The sequence below is a fragment of the Myodes glareolus genome, chromosome 16 (genome assembly GCF_982192425.1).
Source record: "Myodes glareolus chromosome 16, mMyoGla1.1, whole genome shotgun sequence".
Taxonomy (NCBI): Eukaryota; Metazoa; Chordata; class Mammalia; order Rodentia; family Cricetidae; genus Myodes; species Myodes glareolus.
This window is the reverse complement of record NC_142041.1, coordinates 38,700,158-38,725,320: the sequence shown is the minus strand read 5'-3', so window position 1 is coordinate 38,725,320 and position 25,163 is coordinate 38,700,158. Positions and strand designations below refer to the sequence as shown.

At 46.9% G+C, this 25,163-nt stretch overlaps 1 protein-coding gene across 3 annotated transcripts in view; it reads right to left on the bottom strand.

The window, feature by feature from the left end:
- Mob3b (MOB kinase activator 3B) overlaps positions 1-25,163 on the bottom strand; it is a 197,822-nt gene that overhangs the window by 38,264 nt on the left and 134,395 nt on the right. The gene's annotated exons all lie outside the window — the stretch shown is intronic.

The window sequence follows — 25,163 nt, the reverse complement described above, 5'->3', positions numbered from 1 at the left end:
AAAAAGAAAGATGTATGAAGACACCAGGAAGGGTCATTTCAACCCTTACTTCCAAGAGGAGAAAAATGGTGGCTGGGGGTGGGGATGCTGCGGTGGGGAGGCGGAACTGGGACTCCTTACCAGAGAGCACACCCAAGGGAAAAAGGACGGTACCTGATTAAAGAGCACTTCCCACTTTCAGGTACAAGTGAGGGGCTGCCTCAACTCCAGTCACCAGTGGCCAGAGGGGGGATGAAGGCTCACTTTGGCTTTTTCAAGGTAATTTCAGAAGTCTGGAGTTTTGTGGAAACCCGTTGCCTTTTAAGAAGGTTAACAATTCATCTGAAGTTTTGAAAATTCCTGCCGCTGAAACAAAACATCTCTCTACCATGAGATGCACCCCACGAAGCTACCCATTTACAAATTTCCATTCAAAGTGTTTCCCTTCCAAGATGTTGTTTCCAAGGTGGACCATTCACAGACGGTGCGCGCCCCACTCCCTCCCGCCATCTCTTTGAGGGGCTATGTTTTCATGATGCAGAGAGAGCAGGTGGCTGGAAGAGGCCCTCAAATCCCCCAGTCTGGTGACCACAACTTCCAGCTGGGTTGAGGCAGCAAGCAGCAGACTGGCACCTCCCCCCTCCCTCTGAAAGCTACTCACACCCTTGCTCTTTACCCGGCCTTTAGTAGGAACCCAGCTGTGATGGACTTCAAAGCCAAACAGACTTTGCTTGAGTTCCTACTCGCACCCAGCTCTATGACCAGGGCCAGTGATTGAACCTTGGGTTTCTCAGCTCTAAAGGAGGGGTCAGAGCAAGGCTTTTCTTAGCTCTGCGGTGGGGAGGGTGTCACAGTGTGTAAGACTGGCCTACAGTGCCTAGAACATAGCAGGAGCTCACCAATGGGGATGACCCCGTCCCTCTGCATCCAGTCACTGTTATGAGGAAAATTTCCTTGTCCAGAAAAGACAGGTGAGACCACCAGCTTCCAGGTCACTGTAGCGTTCTGCCGTATGGATGCTCCAGGGCTTCCGAAGTCTGGAGTCTTGCTGTTCTTACTCTACAGGGACCAGGGGCAGTTATCTGCCATGAGATGGTCTGTCAGGGGACTCTCCTGGTATCCTCCTCCCTCCAGGGCAGAACAGGAGAGATGGAATCTGTCTGGCAGCTGTTGTGATGGAATCTGCCTCTCCAGGTCCCTGTGCGGATACCAGCTCTCCTTGAAAGTTAAAGTCAGCGCATTGAACAAACTCAGGGAGAATGTGGGTGCAGCGTGGTGGCTGAATGATGTGGCAACAGGTGCTAGGATCCAGGGATGAGGCAAATCCAGGGCAAAGACGGGGTGGGGGCGGCTACTTGAGTTTTAGAGCTTTCTCTGGTGAAATAGGGCCACTAAACCACCACTGAATATCGAGAGAGAGCCCAGAATCTTCCAAAGAGTGTCCTACAGACATGACTCGACTTCCTCTAAGACAAGTAAGGGAAGCTTCAGGAGACTTAAATAAGCCATCATTCCCTGTAAGGTAGTTTAATTATACCCATTTCACAGATGAGTAACGCAGAGGCTCAGAAGTATGGGCTATAGTTTCACACAACAATGGGGCTGGGATCTCAAATCAGCCAAATTCTAAAATCCAAAGTACAGGTACCTTTGCAGTTTGACTTGCCTTGAGACCCGTAGGAGACATACCACTCAACGGCCCAGCATAATGAAGTATTTGAAATTTACTCTTTAACAGCACAGGGGCACAAACAAGCAAACCACGGATGAGGGTAGGACAGGGAGAAGAAGTCCATGACATCAGGAGACGCCGTCCCAGGAACAGGTCAGCAATGGATACTTAGTTGCCAATGGGGAGGGGTGGTTTTGGAAGAACAGAGAACTTTGGAATGTAGAACAAGTTTGTCTAGCCTGCAGGGTAGGAAGAAAGGATGTGAGATTCCTTTTTCTTAATCATTAACCTCGCTACATATTTTCCATAAGCTTTTCATATGTATGTCTTGCCTTGAGACTAGTTCTACAAACGGCGGAAGTATTTCATACTTCGGTTCTACTTTTTAAAGTCTCTGGCACAAGGGAGCCAGGGAATGTATCAACCAAAACAGATCAAGAAAGAATAATGGTCTTATTTCAGTAATGCGTGAACTCAGCACTTCCTGTTTTAGAGAGGGGAAGGCCCACAGCAGAGATGGGAGCTTTTTTTTTTTTTTTTTGCCAGGGTATAGTTTTGACATGGGGTGCTGCATGCTGTTTCTGAAAGATGGGAGAACTTTGTAATGAAGAACATTGTCAAGCCTGTAGGGGAGGAAGCAAGAATTTGAAATTCCCTTTTCTTAATCATTAACTCTATTATTCTTTCAATCAAGGTTTCCAGCTGGTAAAAGAAAACTTCAGTCACTGAACTCAGTCAGAAAGGTATGTTGACAGTGTTCACCAGCAGTCTCCACTGTAGCAGATGCATGTCTTAGGGCAGTGTTCGCCAGCAGTCTCCGCTGCAGCAGATGCATGTCTTAGGACAGTGTTCACCAGCAGTCTCCGCTGCAGCAGATGCATGTCTTAGGGCAGTGTTCACCAGCAGTCTCCACTGCAGCAGTTGCATGTCTTAGGACAGTTTTCACCAGCAGTCTCCGCTGCAGCAGAGGCATGTCTTAGGGCAGTGTTCACCAGCAGTCTCCGCTGTAGCAGATGCATGTCTTAGGGCAGTGTTCACCAGCAGTATCCGCTGCAGCAGGTACATGTCTTAGGGCATCAGCAGTCTCTACTGCAGCAGTTGCATGTCTTAGGACAGTGTAGACCAGCAGTCTCCATTGCAGCAGATGCATGTCTTAGGGGTTTGGAGTTAAACTCTGACTTTATGATAACCCAGCCAAATGTGTGACAATCATTCTGAACAAGTAGATAAGAACTGAGATAGAAAATGAGAAAGATGACGGCAGACCTCTCAGTGACTTACAGCTGATAACTAAGTCTATCTCACATCCTGTGACTCTCAGATTAAAGCTGGAAAATTTTAAGATTCCAAAAAGAGAACCTACTCAGATGAGTGACCTACAAAGAAGTGACAGACAAAAACCCAGCACTTGGATGACCTTGGGTCATGTGGTGTGCAGAGATCTTCACAAATGGACCAGTACTGAAACAGAATTAATGACCCTAAAGTAGGGCTAGAATGAACTCAGATTCCAGAATGAGAGGACGAAGCAAGCAGTCTGGGCAGAGGTCAGGATCCAAGGCACTCACTGAGGAGGTCCCAGCAGGACGCTGTTCCAGTCTGGGAAGGAGGCAGGCAGGCCAGGAAGCTGGAGGAAGAGTGAGGTGGGTCAGAGGGCTGGGTGCTGACGAGACAGCTCTGCAGCCCTGGCTGCTGATCCAGAGGTCTTGGTACTCTGTCAGGAGCCAGCATCCAAACGAAGCCCTGCCGGGTTTATGAATTGTCTAACCACAACGTCTGATCTCCAAGCCACATTCAGCGAGAGAGCTAAACCTAGCACAGATTGTAACTTCTCGGGGGCCTCTGTGTGCAGACTTCCCTTTCATCTCTGACTTAGAAAATCTCTTTTCTCCCAAAGAAAATTAAATAAAAATTCCAGGAAATTCTGAGCTTTAACCCATTTTTTTCTTGCTTGCTTTTTCTTTTCCTCTACCCTCCCTGCTACTAGACCCTCAAACGCCCATGAATAATTTCTTTTTAGACTCTTCTAAAGAAAAACAAATTGTGGCTTGTGCGGTCTCTTCTTTTATAGGAGAGAGAGAGAGAGAGAGAGAGAGAGAGAGAGAGAGAGAGAGAGAGAGCGAGCATCGGAGAAGACAGAAGGCTGACAAAGGGGTTCAAAGCTGGACAAGACCTAAAGGCAATTTCAGAGCTATGAGATGTTCATTCTTTCCCCTGGTGAGAAAAGTCAACGCTTGGCAATAAGACTGTGGCCTGTGGTCGGTGGTGGGCTGAAACCTGGGCTCTGGAGGAACAGAGCAGGAGAACCTGTCTCTGCAGACTTTAGAGAACTCTCTTCAAATTTTGTAAGTTCCACAAGCAACCTGTTGATTCCTCAACCCTTGTAGACACCTAGACAATGACTGTTCTTCCCTATGGCTTTCTCCTGAGGTCTTCTTGTGCAGGTCACAGACCATAGCACAGTTATTAAGAATTCTGCTTTAGGATTATGCCTTACATAAAGACAAGGGCTGCGTCAGTCTCCCCCACAGATGATTCATTATTGCCCAGCATAGAGCCTGGGCAGGACGGCTATGAACAGGCTGTTTAGATGACTCTCCGGAGAGGGTGGAGCTCCTCTGTCATACCTGACAGTGGCATCAAAACAAAGATTAGAAAGGGAAAGGACCAACTCAGGGCTTCCAGATCTTTCAGGACTTGAGACGAAAGAGGTCTGAACTCAAGTGTGCAAATTCTAGAGACTGTTGCTTTCCATCCTGCTGGGAAGCTTCACGAAGTTCTCAGAGCTCCTTTGATCCCATCCAATTGGCAGGATCAAAGAAGCAAACATGTTAGAAGATGAAGGTGGAATACGGTAGCCTGGCTTTTATTTACTTCTCCGAACCTAAGTGTCAGGGCTAGGGCACTGGCTAAACATCTGACTTGGACATCGATCGTACCTGCGTCAGATTCCAGCTGTGGAATCTTCACGCTGCTCACCCCGGGGCAGGCTGCTATTCTAACTCCCAGGAGACTCAGTATCTTTAGCTGAGGGATAGTGACCCTGCCATGTGTGGTTGAAGCTCAGAGCAGGCAGACGTAGAGAAGGCCCATGGTGATGGTGCCAGGGGGTCCTATTGCTATAGCCAACTCCTCCTTGTCACAGTTCAGATGCTATCAACAGAGGCAAATGAACCAGGGCTGGTGAAGATGCTCTTTCCCCCGACAACAAAGGTTTTTCTGAAAAGCCAATTTGGAAGAAAACTGATATGGGGGCACACCGTGCGAACTGTCCAAGGGGCTTGTCATGAAACCTAACGCCCCAGTTGAACCTTCAGGGACCCCAATCTCATGTCAGTCACAACTAGAAATGTCCACCTTTCTCCTTGAAGCCACCATGCAGGTTTGAGGGCATCTTTGCTGTCCTTTTTGTCTTCGGAGTCCAGTAATAGGAGTGAGCATGTGAAAATCCCTCCACAAGTCATAAAAATCACTCATTCTTAATAGATCACAAAGAAAAACAATATCCCACACACGTGAGAAAGGAAAACAGACCACTTCTGGCAGCAGCACTGAGAACACACCATTTCCAGAATTCTTGCAAGACACAATGCCGTTGGATCACGGGGAGGGGGAGAAACGAGCACAGATGTTTCTGAAGACTTTGCATCCCCTCCTCTTTGTTTACTCGCTTGCTCTTCCCACCCAGCCTCCCGAAAGCCGTTCTCATCCGCAGAAGCCTCCCGTTCTCCAGGATGCTCAGGCACACGCAGCTGCAGGGATGGAGCTCTTTGGGCAGATGTTTTGTATTATCTCGATGTGCGCCTCGAGAAAGTGTCTGTTCGCTCTGCCAAAGAAAACAATTGCGTGGAGCAGGACTTTGTTCCTCTGCCTAAAAAGAAAAAACGTCCCCAAACAAGCTGACAGCTGCAAATGGTTAGAAAGAAATCGGCCACCCCTCTACCCTTCATGTCCCTTCCTCTCTCCTTCCCCAGCCTCTTTGTGTTGCCCTCTGGTCTCTCACAGTGGTTGGAGCCAAAGAAAGGGGAAGATTAACATGTGATTATATGTTTGAAACAGATTATTAATTCGTTCAGACATGGTATTTGCCAGGCATAGAAAGTACTGTTTCAGTCGCACAAAGGAGCAACTGTAAACACAGTTACAGTATGCATCTTCCGCTTCTCCAGCACCACTGCCCAGCTACCGCAGGCTGCCCCTCACCCACACACGCCTCCTGGACGGTTGCCTCTGCTCTCGGCTGTCACAGTAGAGACACAGACCGGGGAAGATCCCAGAAAACTGAAGCACAGTATTCCTTATGGATGGACACTAGACGTGATCAGGAAGAAATGAAGGAAAGAGGCAGGCAGGCAGGCAGGCAGGCTATCCCTCGGTAGATCGGGGAAGGAGTGGTAGCCTAGGAATGTGATCTCAGCACGCCAAAAGGATCAAGACCTTCTCTTGGATGTAATATTTGAGTACCATCATAAATAAAAGACCCTTTATTCACTAGAAGAGTCTTCCATTTTTTTCAACGCCACATCTTGTCTGGGCGGTTTCAATTACTAAACCCCTCGCCCCTCCCCCAGCCCATGCCACCAGCACTGCTTTGGCAGTACCTCCTGCAAGGTGCATGCAGCTCCCCTACCAGGCCCCCTTATTTTATTAGTGCAGGTGGGAAACTTTCCTAATGGGCTAACAGGACCAAGACCTCAGTCCGTAAAGAACTCCAAGGCCACCAGCTTTCTGCCTCCAGGGTGAAACCAAAGCTATTAAACGTGATTTTACACACATGCACCTCTCTATCTGCAGAGAGTCATCTCTGGATCTTAGTCTGCAGCTCTACTGAGGCCACTAGGAGCCAAGATCCTTCCGCTCGCATCCGACTCCAGGCTTAGCTGGATTTCTTCCCACATACCGGAGTTTTGGTTTTGGCGCTTTGTGTTTTCTTTCGCAGACAATTAGTTTTATATCTACATGTCTGCCTGCATGTCAGTATGCACAGCATATGCATGTCTGGTATGCACGGGGGCTAACAGAGGGCAGTGGATCTTCTGGGGATGGAGATGACAGAAGGTGGCAAGACGCCGTCGGAGAAGCTGGGAACCGAACCTGAGTCCCTCTTGCAAGAACATCAAATGCCCTTAACCACTGAGCCATCTCTTCACCAGCAGCCCTCTTCAAAAATAGGTTTTAAAAAATTGAACTATGTGTATTCACAGTGGAGAGTGCACTAGAGAGCAGTGTCTGAGGCGTGCCATTGAGCTGGAGTTATAGGAAGCCGCCAGCCACCTCACGTAGGTGCTGAGACTCGCAATCGTTCTGTGCAAGAACAGCACAGGTTCTTGACCTGTGAGCCAGCTCTGCAGTTCCCCATGGATTTTTGTCTGACTAACTCCTATTTGCTATACAAACTTCAACTAAAGTATTATTCCCTCCAGAATGTTCTCCTGGCTCTCCTCACCCTCAGTCTAGTTGCCTAGCACCCTGTATTTCTCCCATGTTGGTTCTTAACATAGTATCTTACATTGTCCCCACCCCACCCCCACCTTTGGTTGCTGTTTTCCCTAGAAGACTACAACATTTGTAGCATCGGAGAATGTATCTGTTCATAGTTACATCCCTGTCAGCTACTGTAGCCAGCGCACAGTGATTCTCAGGAAGCATTCATTGAGGAAATACAAGTTACGATCCTCCTCAAATTCACATGGTGAGTCTTCACTGTCCCCAAATGATAATATTGGCAGGGGGTGGTGACAATAAGATCAGGAGAGAGGTAATTTCATAAGTGGTCTTAGCCCCTCCCTACACCTCCCTGGTGAAGCCGGGCATGGTGGTGCATGCCTTTAAAGCCAGGCAGAGGCAGGCACATCTCTGAATTAGAGGCCAGCCTGGTTTACAGAGTGAGTTCCAGGACAACTAGGGCTATCTGTCTCATAAAAAAAAAAAAAAAAAGAAAGAAAGAAATCCTTATGTGACGTCATAGCAGCCCGCTCTGTGAACTAGGCTCTCATCAGGTCTGCCCGTGCGGTGCCAGGTTGGACTTCCCAGTCTCTAGAACTGTGAAAATGAAGACATGTTTCTTAGGCCTAGTTTCAGGTACCTTTGCTTCTGCAGCCTGAGTGGTGAAAGGGTAAAACAAGCGGACGAGAGGGCACGTAAACTGGAGTGATATACAGGTAGTGAGCACTTATTTCTGCAACTCCCAGCTTCGGCCCTCATGTCACAGCCTGAGAATTACCACTAGTGATAAAGCCCCTGGAAACTGCCACAGACGTCTGTTGACCTTGTCACGTCTGAGGTAGCTGGCCGCAGTGAAAACTAATCCACATTTCCCGCTCAGTAGCTCGGAGAAGTGTAATCTCCCACTCAGCCTTTCCCTGGTAACGAGGAGAAGCATTTCCTTCCACAAACCGTGCCTCACAGTTATATTCAAGTGTCTGTGTGTATCTGGTCAGAAAAACCTCAACATGCGGAACTCCAGAGCTTCTAACGTTTGCAATAATACAAGATTGATTGACAAATAATCCAGGGATACACAGTGGTGGAAGGGAAGATGGGGGGAAATGTAGCTAATTTTTGTAATTTATTTTGCAGTGTTAAGGATTAGATCCAGGGTCTTGGATGTGCTGAGAGAGTTTTATAAAACTGAAATATAATTTGACCTTCTAGGAAAGGGAGGAGGGTCCAGAAAGAACAGTGTGTAGGCTCCAGTGTTTCCAGACCCAAAAAACAAGAAGTTAGTGCACAGACTACAGCACACACACACACACACACACACACACACACACACACACACGCTGAGGGCTGTGACTGCATGGTGCACAGACTACAGTATACACACAGGCTGAGGGGGGCTGTGACTGTCCGGTGCACAGACTACAGCACACACACACACACACACACACACACACACACACACACACGCTGAGGGCTGTGACTGTCCGGTGCACAGACTACAATATACACACAGGCTGAGGGGGGCTGTGACTGTCCGGTGCACAGACTACAGCACACACACACATACACGCTGAGGGCTGTGACTGCGTGGTGCACAGACTACAGAACACACACAGGCTGAGGGAAGTTGTGTCTGCATGATGCAGAGACTACAGCACACAGGCTGAGGTAGTCTGGGATTGCCTGGTGCAGAGACCACTGCGCACAGACTGATGGAAGCTCTTTCCCCCTAAGCAAGCAATGATGCCATTTGTCTACATCCGAGATCAATCAAGGTAAACAGGCGGGAACCAGAGGAAAGCAAAGCTGCCCTCTCAGATCTGACTGGGTGACGACAGCTGGCCTTCGTTCATGGACTAAACTGTGTAATTTAACTAAGGGATTTTCTTGGATGTGTTTTGATCCAAGAGTGACATATTAAAAAATTCAAAGATTATAAAGGAACACTAGGAAAGTGGGAGGCTGTAATAAGTGGAAGTGGTGTGGACTTTGATCTAGATTTTCCTGTAACGTCTTCTCATCGTTAAGAGTTGGCTAATATTTAAAAAGAAGCTTTAAAATATTCTCAGTATTTTATTTATCATCATTTACTTTTATATATTTGATTCAGCTTGGTTAAGTATAAGCTTTTGACCCAATTTTTTTAAAAAAACGAAATTAACATAGGGCTACATCAGTAATAATAGCATGCAGGACAGAGATGGAAGATTATGCCATGCTGGGTTTCACAGGAAAACCCTGTCAAAACAAACAAATAAAATCACCAACTCTTCTTGATTAATAAGGAACTCTTCTTGATTAATAATGAGCTGCTTCTGTAAGTGTTGTAGAACATTACTTTAAGGCTGTAAAGATGTGTTGCTTGTTTGCGCTGCTTTTTTCAATGTTGTAAAGATGTGTTACCTTTGTTACGCTGCCTTTGTTTAAGGATGTAAAGATGGGTTGCTTTACCTGCCTAAGGCATCTGATTGATCTAGCAGAAAGATGAATGGCCAATAATTAGGCAGGAGAGGGATAGGCGGGGCTGCTGGGCAAAGAGAAAGAGAGGGAGAAGAGAGAACAAAGGGGAAAGAGAGGGAGACACTTGGGGTTAATCAGGCAGCTGCCAGTCAGACAGACGTGGAACAGGACATACAGAAGGAAAGGTAAATAACCCCAAGGCACAATGTAGATGAAGAGAAACAGATTAATTTAAGGTATAAGAGGTAGTGGGACAAGCATAAGACAAGGCTGAGCGTTCGTAACTAATAACAAATCTCCATGTCATGATTTGAGGGCTAGCAGTCCAAGAGAAAGCCTTCTACATACATGTCTGTTGCCAATATATTTTCTAATACAAGGAACAGGGGACTCCACGAAGAATCAGAATGGGATAGGAACTGTAAAGGATGACTTGGCACACTTTAAAGCACCAGAAAGAAGGGTGGAACTCAGCAAGAACAGTGATGGATGGAGAGACCATTAGGGGCTGAGGGCACCTGCCAACTTGAGTTTGATTTCTTAGAACTCATGATGGTAAGAGAGAACCAACTCTCAGGGGTCTTCCTGCGGTGACCTACACACGCATACAGACACACACACAACTACTACTACTACTACTACTAGTACTACTACTACTACTACTACTACTACTACTACTAATAATAATAATAATAGGGGCTGGAGAGATGGCTCAGAGGTTAAGAGCATTGCCTGCTCTTCCAAAGGCCCTGAGTTCAATTCCCAGCAACCACATGGTGGCTCACAACCATCTGTAATGAGGTCTGGTGCCCTCTTCTGGCCTGCAGGCATACACACAGACATAATACTGCATACATAATAAATAAATAAATATTTTAAAATAATAATAATAATAAATAATAATTCAACAGCAAAAATAACAGTTTGGGTATGTTAAAGAGACACAGGAGCCAATGTATACTCTGACCAGCAAAATCAATGTAGAAGCACTGGATCATAACCCCAGGTATAAAATAAATATCCCTAAGGCCATACTGATGTAATACATAGCTGAATAATAAATCAGGAGTTTGCAAAGTATCTGTGTTGCAAGAGTGGAAACAATTTATGCAGATGCTATCTGGAGGCAGAGGAGCCTGAGTGTGCTCCTGGCGGGTGTCTAGCTTCCTGCGGAGTGTGGTCTGGATGGTGGACGACTTCACACAGAATTCTGACAAGTATAACCCTGGCCAAGCAATCGTAGCCAACATGAACAGGAGTAAACACGGTTCATGGAATATTCCTCTGACATGATGTGATGAAAGCCAGTCTCTTGTGAAGTATTTGTCACCCAAACCCATCAGGCCTGCCTTACTATGAAACAAACAAACAAACAACAAAAAGCAAACAAACTCAAATTAAGGAACATGCTACAAAATACTGGACTGTTCCTCATAGACAAGGAAGGTCCTGCTCCGCTGGGTTTGTTCTTGAGCTTACGTGTGTGCGTGCACACATATATACACACACGGACACACCTGCATCGTAGCTCGTAGTACAAGGAGACACAATGACAAATGTAATCGGTAACTAGATAGACTTCAGAAGCAGAGAAGGGCAGCAGGGACAGCCAGCAAAGTTCAAGCAGAGTGGAGAGAGGATAGGAGTAGTGAGGCTCGGGCCTTAGGTCTGCACGTGTGACAACCGTGTAATGGGTTCATGGGAGACGTGACAATATGGGCGACCTGGGACACGGCGTATGGAATGCTCGGCCCTAACCTTTGCATCTTTTCCATACTTCTAAAACTGTTCCATAGATCTTTCCAAAACAGCCTGGAAGTCAAAATAAATGTTGATTCTAGTGGCTCTGCACTTATGCCCTCACACATGAAATAAATTTACTGACAAAAGCGTATGGTTGGAGTCGGGCGGTGGTGGCGCACACCTTGAGTCCCAGAACTTGTGAGGCACAGGCAGGCAGATCTCTGTGAGTTTGAGGCCAGTCCGGTCTACAGAGTGAGTTCCAGGACAGCCAGAGCTCCACAGAGAGACCCTGTCTTGAAAACCAAAACCAAATAAACAAACAAACAAAAATAACGGACTGGAACTAGTTTGGCAAGCCCATTAGTCACTAACTCCCCAGAATTTCAAGATGCTAACAGGAGAATATTCAACTAAGGGCAGGCTCCTTCTGAATGGGTCAGCTTGTCTCTGACTCCATTTCATTCTGAACAGAGACGGCGTCACCGGCTCAGGAATACTGGTGCAGACCTGGAATTCCAACCCAGAGCTGGCTCACTCCAAAACATCCATTGCTCTAAACTTTAAAGTTCATTTCGTCCTCAAGAAAGTATCTGCTAATTTTTTTAAGTTTTTTAAAAATTACGATGGAAATAAATTTGTTATGTCAATTTTAAGTTCCCCATGTGTGGAGGGCTGCAACCACATTCTCCATTGATTCAAGGGACAGATGTAGAGATTAACCTCTGTGACCCCAAGGTGTGGTGGTACACGCCTTTAGTCCCAGTGCCTGGGAGGCAGAGGCAGATTGACCTCTGTGACCTCAGGGTGTGGTAGTACACGCCTTTGGTCCCAATGCCTGGGAGGCAGAGACAGGCAGATCTCCGTGAGTTCAAGGTGTTGTAGCACACGCCTTTAATCCCAGCATTGGGGAAGCAGAGACAGTGGGACTATAATGCGCATGTGCTTGGTAACTTTCCACTGCTGCGTCCCTGCCTACTCCCGAGGAGTCATCTGGGTTGATGGGCAGCGGACCAATCCAAGAGTGACGCGTCTGAAGCGAGGACTGTTTCCTATATAAGGGACGGGTTCCCCTCATTCTGGGTCTCCGCTTCGTATGCTTATGCTCTCTCTCTCTCAAGATGCATTAAAGCTTTTCTGCAGAAGGATCCTAAGTGTCCCGCGTCGTTCTTGCTGGCGAGAAGGTAGCGCGGGACGCCCATGAAACACAACTTTTGAAGGAAGTCTGAGAGTTCCTTGGACGGAACAGGACAAGAGGAGACATGAGAAAAGGTACATGGCCTAAGAACTTGCTCCTTAGGCCGAAATACTAAACACAGACGTAAGGTGTTGGAGGCGCTGGCAAAGGTTAGCCAGCAGGTATGTTTATTTTGGACTACATAATGTTGAAATGTTGCTAACGCTGAAGGAAAAGAGAGGAAGGATATGAAGGTCAAGAATGCTGGCTTCCTTCAGATCTGGAACAACTGCCAACTGGTGTAGCAACATGACCAGCTCATCCAGGCCTGGACCCGCGCATGGAAGATGCAGCACGCACCGGGCAGTCCTGCTCATCTCGTGTATTCACTCTGCCAGCCTGACTTTTGTTTCTTGGATATGTTTTTGTTCTTAAGTTTTTTTTAAATGTTTAATTATGTGTATGACTGTGTGGGTATGTACACATGTGAATAGATTTCAGCAGAGGCCAGGAGAGGGGGTAGGATCCTCTGGAGCTGGGGTTACAGGTGGCTGGCTGGTGAAAGCAAATGGGCTTGGTGTTTTTCAACACAGCAATCGTTACCTACGCCTTCCCTTAATCTGTACGGGCCATCCTCCAGTCACATCTGCTGAACCTGGCTACCACCTGCGTATCTGTGCTGAGCACCTGGATTTCCTTCAGTGACGCGCACCATGCCCTCCGTCTGCGCTCTATGCACTAGAATCCAGTTCGTGAGGTTCGGGCAAGGGGCTGGAGGTAGAGGAAACACACACAGAGACAAACAGACACGCGGACTTCCAATCACTGGTACAAAGGTCCCTCTTTAATAGCACCGTGGAGGCTTAAATAGCCTGCAGTCAATGGCCAACAAGTGAAAATCCCATCCTCCGATCCTCTAGGCAAGGCACAGCTTTTAGTGACTTCAATTAGAAGGCTCTAGCAGGGAAGAGCAGCTGAAGGTCAGGACTCCAATTGGTCCCAACACTTTGGTATGCTGGATTTGATCTGTGATATACAACCTGCCATACTGTTTTGTGATGTCTCAAAGAAGCACTGTTAGCTAGGTGTACTTACTCTACCACCCCACATGTCCTCCTGCTGCCTCACCAAGGGAGACTCCATGCATAGCCAAAGTCCCCTTGCTCTATATTATCTGGTAACCTGGTTCCTATAAAGTTTTTCCGCACTTCTGAGTGCAAAGGTATAGTAGCATCTTCTGAGACCATAATTAATGACCTTAAAATGTTTCTAGTTCTGAGAAATTTTCCAACTTACAAATCTGTAATTTACTTTACAGATATGTTTTGCAGAAAACATGTTCATAAAAGTTGGTGACTGCCTAAATAATATTAAAGAAATAAAATAAAGAAATCAAATTGATTAATAAAATATTTACTACTATTATTATTATTAAGACTATATAACCCTGGTTTGACTATATATAGGCCCCACCAAACTCAGAGATCTGCTTGCCTGTGCCTCACTGGTACTGGGATTAACAGTGCATGCCATCCATGTTTGGCCTAAATTATTCTGTTATTATAAACACAATATTACTAAAACAGTAGAAAAGTGATATCTAATATAAATTTTGTAATTATTCATAATCCCACCAGGAAACAGCTACTAAGCAATACTTTTTCTCTTAATCTTTTTGTAATATGTATATGCACACATACATATGTATATGCACACACACATACATATGTATGTAATATGAATATGCACACACATACATATGTATATGCACAAACACATACATATGCACATGCACACACATACATATGTATGTAATATGTATATGCACAAACACATACATATGTATGTAATATGCATATGCACACACATACATATGTATGTAATATGTATATGCACACACATACATATGTATGTAATATGTATATGCACACATACATATGTATATGCACACACATACATATGTATATGCGCACACATACATATGTGGCTTCTCAAAATAAGATTAGACTCCTATATTTAGCTTGTACTTTTCTACATGTAACATTCATTGTATTGTGAGTATTAAATATTCTTTAACAATGAGCCGTTGCAGACCCATCATGCAGATTTAGTGAACACTCAGACAAGGTGGTTGAGTGGCCTTGTGCATGTCAGTCTCTGATTCCCCTTGACTAGATTTATAAGGGTGGATAAAAAGCCACGGTTTGTATAAACAGCTGATACACATTTTGCACTGTACTTTGTGACAGATCTGTTTGTTTTATAGAACATAGCATAATTTTCATTCTGCAGTGTTGACACTCCCTTCACAACACTGAGTTCCCTGGCAGTATACATGCCTCAGATGGAGAAACTGAGAGACGGGCTTGAAAGACTGAAGCTTTTCACAGTATTTAGTCCTTGAGTCAGACAGTGGGTCTCACCGCTGTCTGTTCAACAATAGACTGAATGGTAGTGGCCCATACTACAGTAGCCAAGTCTGAAAGCCCCAGGTTTGTAGGCTGCCTGGTTCAGAAACACTAGCCCAGAGCAGTGACTGCAAGCTTGGCCCGGCAGCACCAGCAATATCTAAGCACCTGTCAGAACTGAGAGTGTTCTCGTGCCCTGATCTAGTGGCATCTCCTCAAATGCTCTGGAGCTAGGGCCCAGTGCCTAGTGTTTTCAGATGTCTTCCGGTAATCCTGAGCCACACCACAGTGAAAAAAGCAGAGCTTAGAATGTCCCTTTGTTCACATGTGGCCTGAAGAGACAGCCTGCACAACCAAGCAAGGAGGCTGGCTAGGGAGTCACCAAGTCTGCTGTCACATGGACGTGAGTTCAAATCCCTCACTTGCTGTTTACTAGCGCCATGACCCTGGGGAAATCACTCAGGCTCAGTTTCCCTGCGCAGTTTCTACATCACTGGGTGGTTGTGAGAGGTGAGTGGAAATAAACAGAATAAAGCAGTGCAAGGTGTTTTTTCAGAATACACGAGAACTTGTGCGGATGGTAAGGGCTTGCTGCTATTGTCTTCAGAGAGTTGACTAGTGGCCAAGAGAGCAGGAAGAAAGCTTCAGAGGTGGAGGAGACGGCACATCCACAGCAGGGATTTGCTTTCTAAGGCCTCTTTAGGCCTAAAGTACCAGTTACACCCACTGAAGTAATGAACCGCCTCCAGGGATGAGGCGGTAAGCCATTCTCCCATGCGCTGTGTTTGCACTGTGGACATGCTGACAACACAGGGCTGGAGAATGGGTGTGGTCACTGGGGTCTGAGCACAGCTGTGGTGGGGAAGGGGAGAAGTAGGAGACACCATCCCAGATCCTACACCAGCGCTCTCAAACGGGAACCACAAGAAGTACCTCGAAGGATCTTGGGAAGTTCTTAAAACACCCACTGATGGCTTGCATCTCCAGAGCTTGGGTCTGGTGTGCAAGAATCTGCACAGCAAGCAAGCCTTGGGGTAATGCTCACAGAGATAGACCACATTCACTATTCTCAATTGAAAATAGTGGCAGTTTGCAAAATGGAAAGACAGCTGAGACAAGTCCTATAAAAGCCCAAGAAATGGGCACCTGTTCTTGAAGATGCCATACTTCTGTAAAACTCAAATTCCCTTTGATGCACTGCTATTCAGTTCACCTCAGAATAAAACAGACCAACTTTATAGTCCTGTGTTTGGAAATGTTTTCACCCGAACTGTAGGCTCCCACACAGAGGGCTGATGGGGCAGAGAAGATGGGTGAGAAGGTAGTCCCACCCCTCCAAGAAGCTGACATGGACCAATTACTTAGCAGATTCAGAGATAAACTCATAAGTTGGGTGCCACTTATATACACATTTTGCAGATGGAGGAATTGATTCTTAGAAAGTGAAACAAGCTTTCTAAAGAAACATGCCAGATCATAAAGATTTCCAGGGCTGAGTCAGACCTCACAATCTTTGCATTTCTTGTTCTGTCCCACACAGTGGGTATAAGAGTCCATTAAGACACTGCTAAGCCTATTCGCTTTGCCCTGCTCTGTTCTGCTTCCTAGGGCTGGAGGCCAGCCTCTTCTGTCTTTGGCCAATAGGAAGACAGACTGTGTGTCACTGTAGGTGTCCACATGGGATGCATTCCCTCAGGTGACAGTGATCTCACTGTGCCAGAAGGTGTTAAGAAGAAGACTGGAACAGGACAGACTTCCAGACTTCGGAGTCACTGGGTCTTAGGTACAGGCTGGGGATCAAGGTTTTAAAAACCACCTTTGGGGATTCAGTGTGCCATTAGGAAATTCTGGGGTCTCTTTCAACTCCAGAATACCGAGGCTCTACACTGTCCATGTTGGTGATAACAGCAACAACTGAGTGTTGACTATGGTTCAGAGCCAACCAATTACGAATTCCTCACAAGGACCCTGGCCTAGAAAGGCACGATTTTGGGCTCCATTTTGCAGAGGAAGAAATGGCGGAGAAGACAGGCTTCCTGTCCAAGGTTATGCCACAAGGACCAGAGGCACTAGGGGTGCTGATTAGGTGGTTGCAGGTCTCCCCTAGCGACTATACAGTAAGAGAGAGCTCCTACACAAAGTGGTCCAAAGCATCATACCTACCACACATTGCGAGCAGAAGCAGCCAGTGCTGTGCTCCAAAATAACACGGTTGCCCCACAGACTCTTAGAGAGTAAGGACCAAGAGAGTAGGAGAACTCTTAAGGCATTTCTTTGTTGCTGTTGTTGTTGCCTTTATGTGGAGAGCCAGGTCAATCCCTATACTTTGTGTGTTGTGTCCAAATTCTCAACCACTATGAGGTCTAGAGGCCTTACCCGGAGAAACATTTTAGTGCACAGCCCTATGTTCTTGCTTCCTCTCTTGGGGCCAGTCTCAAGGTTCTGTGAGGGCTAAGCACAGACAACGAGATGAGATTTCTATATCTTAAGTACCAAAGCCAAAGGGGACTTTTTTGTATCACATGCCCCATTATATATACTAAGGCTCTGAAGAAGCTGGCTGGGGAAACTTCTGGAACAGCACAATCCTTCTGGTTTTGGTCTATCCTCCTCTATTTCTTCTTTCTTCCCCTCTTTCCCCTATCCTATCTCTCCTCTCCCCCACTTGATCGAGAAAGGCCAGAAAAGATAAACTAGTTACAAAAGACATCTTCCTTCTTTCACTCACACAGTTAAATTTAACTGGATGTAGGACATAGCTAGAATCACCTGTTGAGAGATAGAAGTTGAAGGAGAAACCCATTTGCTACCTGTGGTGGTTTGAATAGGTACGGTCCCCATAGACTTATGTGTTTGAATAGTTGGCCCATAGGGAGTGGCACTATTAAGAGGTGTGGCCTTGTTGGAGGAAGTGTGTCACTGTGCGGCCGAGCCCAGTGTGGGATACAGTTCACTTTCTCTTGCCTGCAGATCAAGACGTAGAACTCTTAGCTCCCTCTTCAGCACCACATCTGCTGGCAGGCTGCCAAGCTTTCTGCCACGAAAATAATGGACTACATCTCTGAAAGCGTAAACCAGCCCCAATGAAATGTTTCCCTTTATAAGAGTTGCTGTGGTCATGGTGTCTCTTCACAGCAACAGAAACCTTGGCTGAGACACTACCACTTCTAGGCTGATCGTCTGGTGGGCTATGAACTCGGTTAACGTCTCACTTTCTGGTTCTTCAGCTGACAGGCTGGAGCTGGGACGGGTATCAGCGTGTCTCAAACCACTTCCTACAGCACGAAGAGGCTGCTGATCGGCTAGAAGGCATGAGGGGTCCTCTCTTCATCCTTCCCTCTACCAACAGCCAATGTTCAAGTTGACAAAGTTAAACTTACAACCTCCTGGCCAACGTAATGTCCAAGGTACAAACAGACCTATCATTTTATGGCTCTGAAACTTAAGTGGATGGCTATGGCCTCCCGGTATTGCTACCCAGTCCACGGTCACTCAGGGACTGCTAAACATTCCCCTAGTGGTAGAGTCCTTCCTGGGGCTAGAGTCCTCGGGCTGACCTCTTGCTCTGCCAATAGACTGAGAAGCTGCTTCTATTTCCTGTTCACTCTGAAATCCGACAAGAACTCCCAGAGAACCTGAAATTCTACTCCCCGCCTTTCTGAGACATGGATGGCCGAGGTCTGGGTGGAACCTGTCACATCAATGTCTGATTTATAATAATATTCAATAGCTTTGCTTGTCAAGTATTGGCCCTGACCGTCCAGGACACTGAAAGATGATATTCAACTGTGAGGGCAGGTTTGAGGAGTGTTCCACAGCCTGAAGCCTTGGAGTCAGAAGCATTGGGCTCTCGGGCCTGAGGGAGATGGTTCAGTGAGTAAATGCTTGCTACGCAAGCATGAAGACTTGAGTTCCATCCCCAGGAAGCGTGTAAAAAACAAACAAATGGGAACACAGAAACAGCTGTATGTGTCTGTAACACCAGGGCTAAGGAGCTGGAGACAAGCCAGAAAGTCGGGCCAGACTTGCGAGCTCCAGGTTGTCAGAGACCGGTTCTCAAACACAAAACAAACAAACAAACCAACAAACAACACGGAATGTGATTGAGGAAGACACCAGACTAGACCGTTGTTCCCCAACATATGTATACTCTGCCACCCAGCACACATTTGTGCATACACACATGCACACATGTATACGCACATGCACACATGTATACGCACATGCACACACACGCATGCATGAGCGAGCTTATAATTCTGTTTTGTTCATCCCACCTAGAGAGTCTTGAGCACACCCTCTCAGCTTTCTGAGTCCAGCTTTGTCACTCGCTGTTCAGATGGGTGCAGAAGAGACATTGTGCGTGTGGACAGCTCAGCAGAGAGCCTGGCTCTGCGCGTGTCACCCTGTTGTTATGGCCGCTGTTGGGGACTAGGTCAGTTTCTGGATTGCCCCTGGATGGCTTTACAATATGATGAGTAAGAAAAGAAGTAGGGGGGGGGGGAAGACAAAGAAAAAGAGAAAAAAAGTCAAGGCGCACAGTCACTCACACAGCTGTGGAATCCTTGCCCGCTTGCTTCAGACTCCAGGCCAATCCTCTGTCTACAGTTCCCCGACTAAAGCCCCAGGTACAACCTAATACAGGGTGTGCTCCCAGTACAGGGAATCCAGGGTTATTCCCAGGGCCCTGATTCACTGTTTCTCCCAGAAGCTAAAAAGGATACACGGCTTCCAGGAAATCTGAGCCAAGGTCCCCCTCATCTCCCCTCCACTCCCATAGCTTACGGCAGACAAGGAACACCTAACAAATCAGGGCACATTACGAGTTCCTCTGTGCTGACTCAGAATGACAGCTCCTTGGCTCCTACCTGAGCAAAGAAAAGTCAAGACAGATTTTCCTGGACCTTGCGTTCCCGAGTCATGATTAAACCTGAAAAAAATGTGAGTCAGTAGTGAGAGGCAGCTCTCCGGCATGTCAGATGGAGCACTCAGGCCCAGGGCTGGGCACCATGAACGACAGTGACAGTCACACAGAAGGTAAGACGGGATGGATCCGTGCCTTTTAAACTGCATCCTGCAAGTTTTACAATAGGGCTTCAGGGGTCTTCCTGAGGTGTGGGGGTGGTGGGGTGCTGAAAATATGGGGTCCTCTACCCACCTGCCCTCTCAAACTACCTCTTCCTGACTTAGGCAGCCCTGGTCTATCTGTTCTCTGTGTTACCTTATATGGAGGGCTGCCAGGACTCTTCATTTATTGATGTCTGTAAAGCCCTTGAGAATTTTTGAAGGCTTTTCTGCAGGACCGGCCGAGGAACAGGGATCTTATTAAGCATGCAAAGGCAGATGCCAATATTGATTGTCCTAATGGGCGCTGGCGCAGGAAACACACTTAGAGTTAATTGCCGTCTGAACCCTTTTGAGCGAGCACAAGAGCTGGCCAGGCCTGGCACTTCCTCAAGCACCTACTTGCAGCTGCTGGGATAAAAGCCTAGCACCCTAGGGGGTGGATGCTGCCCATCAAACCCTTAGAGAAGGGTGCCTTGTGGCCTCCACACAACAAAGGAAGAGGTTTTCAGACGTGTCTGGGGAGGTGTGCACACTGTGAGCTGGGGACCCCCGGTGTCTTCACAAAGGAGCAAGAAGCACACAGGCCGTCTACCTGCTGCCCTGCCTTCTTCAAGCGTGCACACGTTCACAGCATGGTGGTACCCAAGCCTGAGCCCAAGGGTGGAGTGCTAGCCTATGCCACCTCTCCTGTGACACCGCAAGCGCCCTCTGAATTTATATATCTACGACCGGAAAGCAGCCCCAATCATTGCTCTTCATGAGCGAAGTTCAGAAAGGAATGCATCGGAACAAAAGGGTAGGTGTGTACTCACTCTCAATCATTTTCAGAAGTGAAGTCAAGATGAGTGCCTGATTCATTTAGCCATGTTTACCAATCAAGGCTTTTTGTTTGTTTGGGGGTCTTTTTGTCTATTTATTTATTTATATTTATTTGTTTGTTTGTTTGTTTGTTTTTCAAGACAGGGTTTCTCTCTGCAGCCCTGACTGTCCTGGAACTCACTTTAGACCAGGATGCCTTGAATACACAGAGATCCACCTGCTTCTGCCTCCCGAGTGCTGGGATTAAAGGTGTGTGCCACCACTGCCCATTAATCTTGCCATTCTTACAGACACATCAGATTAGAATAATTTCATAGGTCAGTGGAAATTTCTGGTACATCAGCTACCCATTTGGGCACCAGGTCTGGAAGTGATGCTTATCAAAACTGGAGCCAAAGCAGGCAGAAGGAGCTGCTTCACCAAGGCTGCCTTCTCGAGAATAGTGTGAAGAATTGCTTCCTTTCAGTTGCTAGAATGTATACATACCAGAAATTTCTATCCTTAGAGAGAATCACCACATGGAAGCTCTTTTCAAAGGAATTAAAAAAATCTACGCGCGTAGCACACAAGGGTCACAGGCAGCCCTGGGCTGGCTGTCATCACATTCTTGACGGCCCTGAAGTGGTCTCAGTCAGCCTGAGGTCCATGGATATTTTAATAGCTACAGGAATTACATTTTGAAGAAAGACATCAGCTTATCATTTCCGGGGAGTAAGGCAGCAGACAAAGTATCAACTCACAACCGGTACATCTCTCATCCGCGCACACACTGTAGACTCGCTCATGAGGATAGTGGGGTGGGGGGAGTGGAAGGTCTCCTCCCTGCCCAGCCTCGTACAGTCAACACACCTGCAGTTTCACAGCTGCCTGTGGCTGCCACTCCAAGACAGATGCTTGGGTTGGCTTCCCCACAATCTGGAAATAGCAGCGAAATGAGCCACAGTTGCTTCTGGGTACCAAAAATACAATCGTAAGCCCGGGAAAATGAATCATTGTCATTTAATGGAAATCTCTAGACTAAATGGGCTTGCTAACAAAAACTGGACTTGGATGCCGCCATTGGACTGAGTGAAAGGAAAGGGATGCGTGAGATGAATAACCCGTCATTTAAAGTATTTATTATCCATGTATACCATGATTAGCAAAACTCTGCAGGAGTTCCTTTCTTCTTCTTTTTCTTCTTCTGCCCTCTTGTCACCCCTCCTCACATCCCCTCCTCTCCCCTATCTGGTTTTTACTTAGTTAAGGTGGTTTCAAACTCATTCCATCCCGCATTATCTCTCGCCAGATGTCTACCTTCCCTTTGGAAACAGCAGAGGGAAGAGCCTGGACCAGCAGCTTCATCTTTAAAATGTGATGACGACAGTTCCAAAGTCATAGTGAGGACTAAGGAGTGAATATTTTTGAGACACTCACATAGTCTCATGTGAGCGCATGCCATATTCTCTCTCTCTCTCTCTCTCTCTCTCTCTCTCTCTCTCTCTCTCTCTCTCACACACACACACACACACACACACACACACACACACACACACACACGAGCCGCTTCAACTATTGCCAGCATGACATTCATCAGATTCCCCTGTTAGTCTCTTCCTCCTCCAGAATGCCCTCAAATCCCTCATCGGCAACACTGTTGAGAACATTTAAACCCAGAGATGCCACCATCAGGACATTATAGGGTTTTGTTAATTGCTGTCCTGGATTAACATTTTAAATGGCATTAAATTCACCTGCAAAGTCCACTCTGAGAGGCTGGAAGACAGTACATTAAATGAGGAAGGAAATCTTGGGGCAAGGGTTACTTCAAAAGTGTAACATGCAGAAGGAGCTTTTGGGGTCTGTGCTGCTCAGGGCAGATGCTTTGCTCCCCAGGGGATGTCTGTAAAGTCTGCATATAATTAGGAAAGGGATGCTATAGCTTCTGGGGAACTATGGCTGATTCTAAACACCCCCCTCCCAATGCACATGACTGCACCCCTCCCCTGGAATCTCAGGTTAGATTTCAATAAAAGCCCACTGCCAGGTGCTGGGAGATTCTAAACACCCCACAATGTACATGACTGCACTCTTCCCCATGGAGTCCTGGGTTAGACTTCGATAAAAGTCCATCATGGGGGGTTTGAAGATTCTAAACACCCCCCCCCCAAATGCACAAACAGGACTCTTCCCCCATTGGAATCACGGGAATTGATAAAAGTCCATCGTGGGGGCGGTGCCCACGACAGCACTCCTCCCTCATGGGATGCTGGGTTAGACGTTGACAAAAGCCTATCATGGGGGGCCAGGAAATGGCTGCACACACTACTCGTTCAGAAGATCAAGAGTTCAGTTCCTAGTACCCACCTCAAGCGGCTTATGCCCACCTATTACTTCAGTTCTGGGGGATCGATCTGACACCCTCTTCCAGTCTCTGCAGAACACACACACATACGTGTACACATATGGACACAGATACACATACACATAAAATAAATAAATGAACAAATTGTGCTGGTTAGTTTTTTTTTCATTAATTTATAAAAATTTTCACTTCCTCCCCTCCTCCCAATACCCTCCCGCTCCCCCCCACTCCCTCTCCTCCTCCCTCTCCAGTCCTAAGAGCAGTCAGGGTTTCCTGCCCTGTGGGAAGTTCAAGTTCCTCCCCCTTCACTCCAGGTCTAGGAAGGTGATCATCCAAACAGACTAGGATTCCAAAAAGCCAGTACATGCAGACGAAACAAGTCCCAGTGCCATTGTCAATGGCTTTTCAGACAGCCCCCATGTCAGCCACATTCAGAGAATCCGGTTTGATCACATGCTCGCTCAGTCCCAGTCCAGCAGGCCTTGGTGAGCTCTCATTAGATCAGACCCCTTGTATCAGTGGGTGAACGCACCCCTCGCGGTCCTAACTTCCTTGTTCATGTTCTCCCTCCTTCTGCTCCTCATTTGGACCTTGGGACATTGGAACACAGGACTTAACTCCCTAAGTTCAAATGAGAAGCAGAAGGAGGGAGAATGTGAGCAAGGAAGTCAGGATCGGAGGGAACCTTCATCCGACGATGGATGGAGATTGAGACAGAGACCTACATTGGAGCACTGTGCTGGTTAGTTTTATGTCAACTTGACACAAGTTAGAGTCATTTTGGAAAAAGGTACCTCAACTGAGAAAATGCCCTCAGCGGATTGGCCTGTGGGCAAGCTTGTGATGCATTTCCTTTCTTGATGATTGATGGGGACAGGGGAGAGGATCCATCCCACAGAGGGTGATGGCACTCCTGAGATGCTGGTCCTGGGTGCTTAAGAAATCAGACTGCGCAAGCCATGAGGAGCAGCATCCCTCCATGCTGCTGCATCCGTTCCTGACTCCAGGTTTCTGCCTTGAGTTCCGCCCTGACTTTACTGGAAGATGGACTATGATGATTAAACGGAAATAAAACTTTACTCCCCAAGTTGCTCATCATCATGGGGTTTTACTACAGCATAGAAACCATTAACTAAGACATATATGATCTTAAAACGAGAAACAAAAACCCCACCATGGGCCCACAGGATCTGTTTCTCTAGGCTGGATGTCCTAGTAATGTCAGCCACCCAGGAGCTAATCCAGCTTCCCAAAGAGCCTCACCTGCATCTGAAATGGCGTGTCCAGAGAGTATGCTGCTGCTGGACTGCTGGGTCTTCAAAACTCATGTACAGTTCTCAGCTGAGCAATGACCAGGAGGCTACGGCCATTGCTGTTTTTAATTCACTCACGGAGGCATACATACATGCTAAGCCCTGACTCCACCACGGAGATGTTCTTCAAATGTGCCTGTCTAGAAACCACCTGATGTCTTTTCCTTCCTCTCTCTCCTACGGCTGTATTCCCCTTCTTGGCAGATGCCTTGACTATCTCTCCTATTGCTCAAGCTTAGAGACCTAGGCAGTGTCCTCCACTTTTGATTTTAGTTTAGTTTTTTTTTTCTTCTCCCTTTGAGATAGTCTCACTTGGTAGGCCAGGCTGACCTTGAACCCAAGGCAATCCTCCTACCTCAGCTTCCCATATACTGGAATTAATTCCAGACTCGGCACTTCTAGCTCTGCTTCTTTTTATTGATTAATTGACTGACTGATTGATTGATTGATTGGTTTTTTGAGACAGGGTTTCTCTGTGTAACAGCCCTAGCTGTCCTCGAACTCACTCTGTAGACCTCATACCCACAGAGATCCACCTGCCTCTGCCTCGGCGAGTGCTGGGATTAGAGTCGTGCCACCCACTGCCTGGCATCCACCTCTTTTTATTTCCGTCACATCCACCCACAGGCAGATTCTGTTGCTGCCAGCTCCCAAGGTGATGCTCAAAGCTCCCTCTTCTCTCTTTGGCCACTGCCCTCACCTGACCAGTAAGCATAGCATCTAAGTCACCTCACTTGTATTC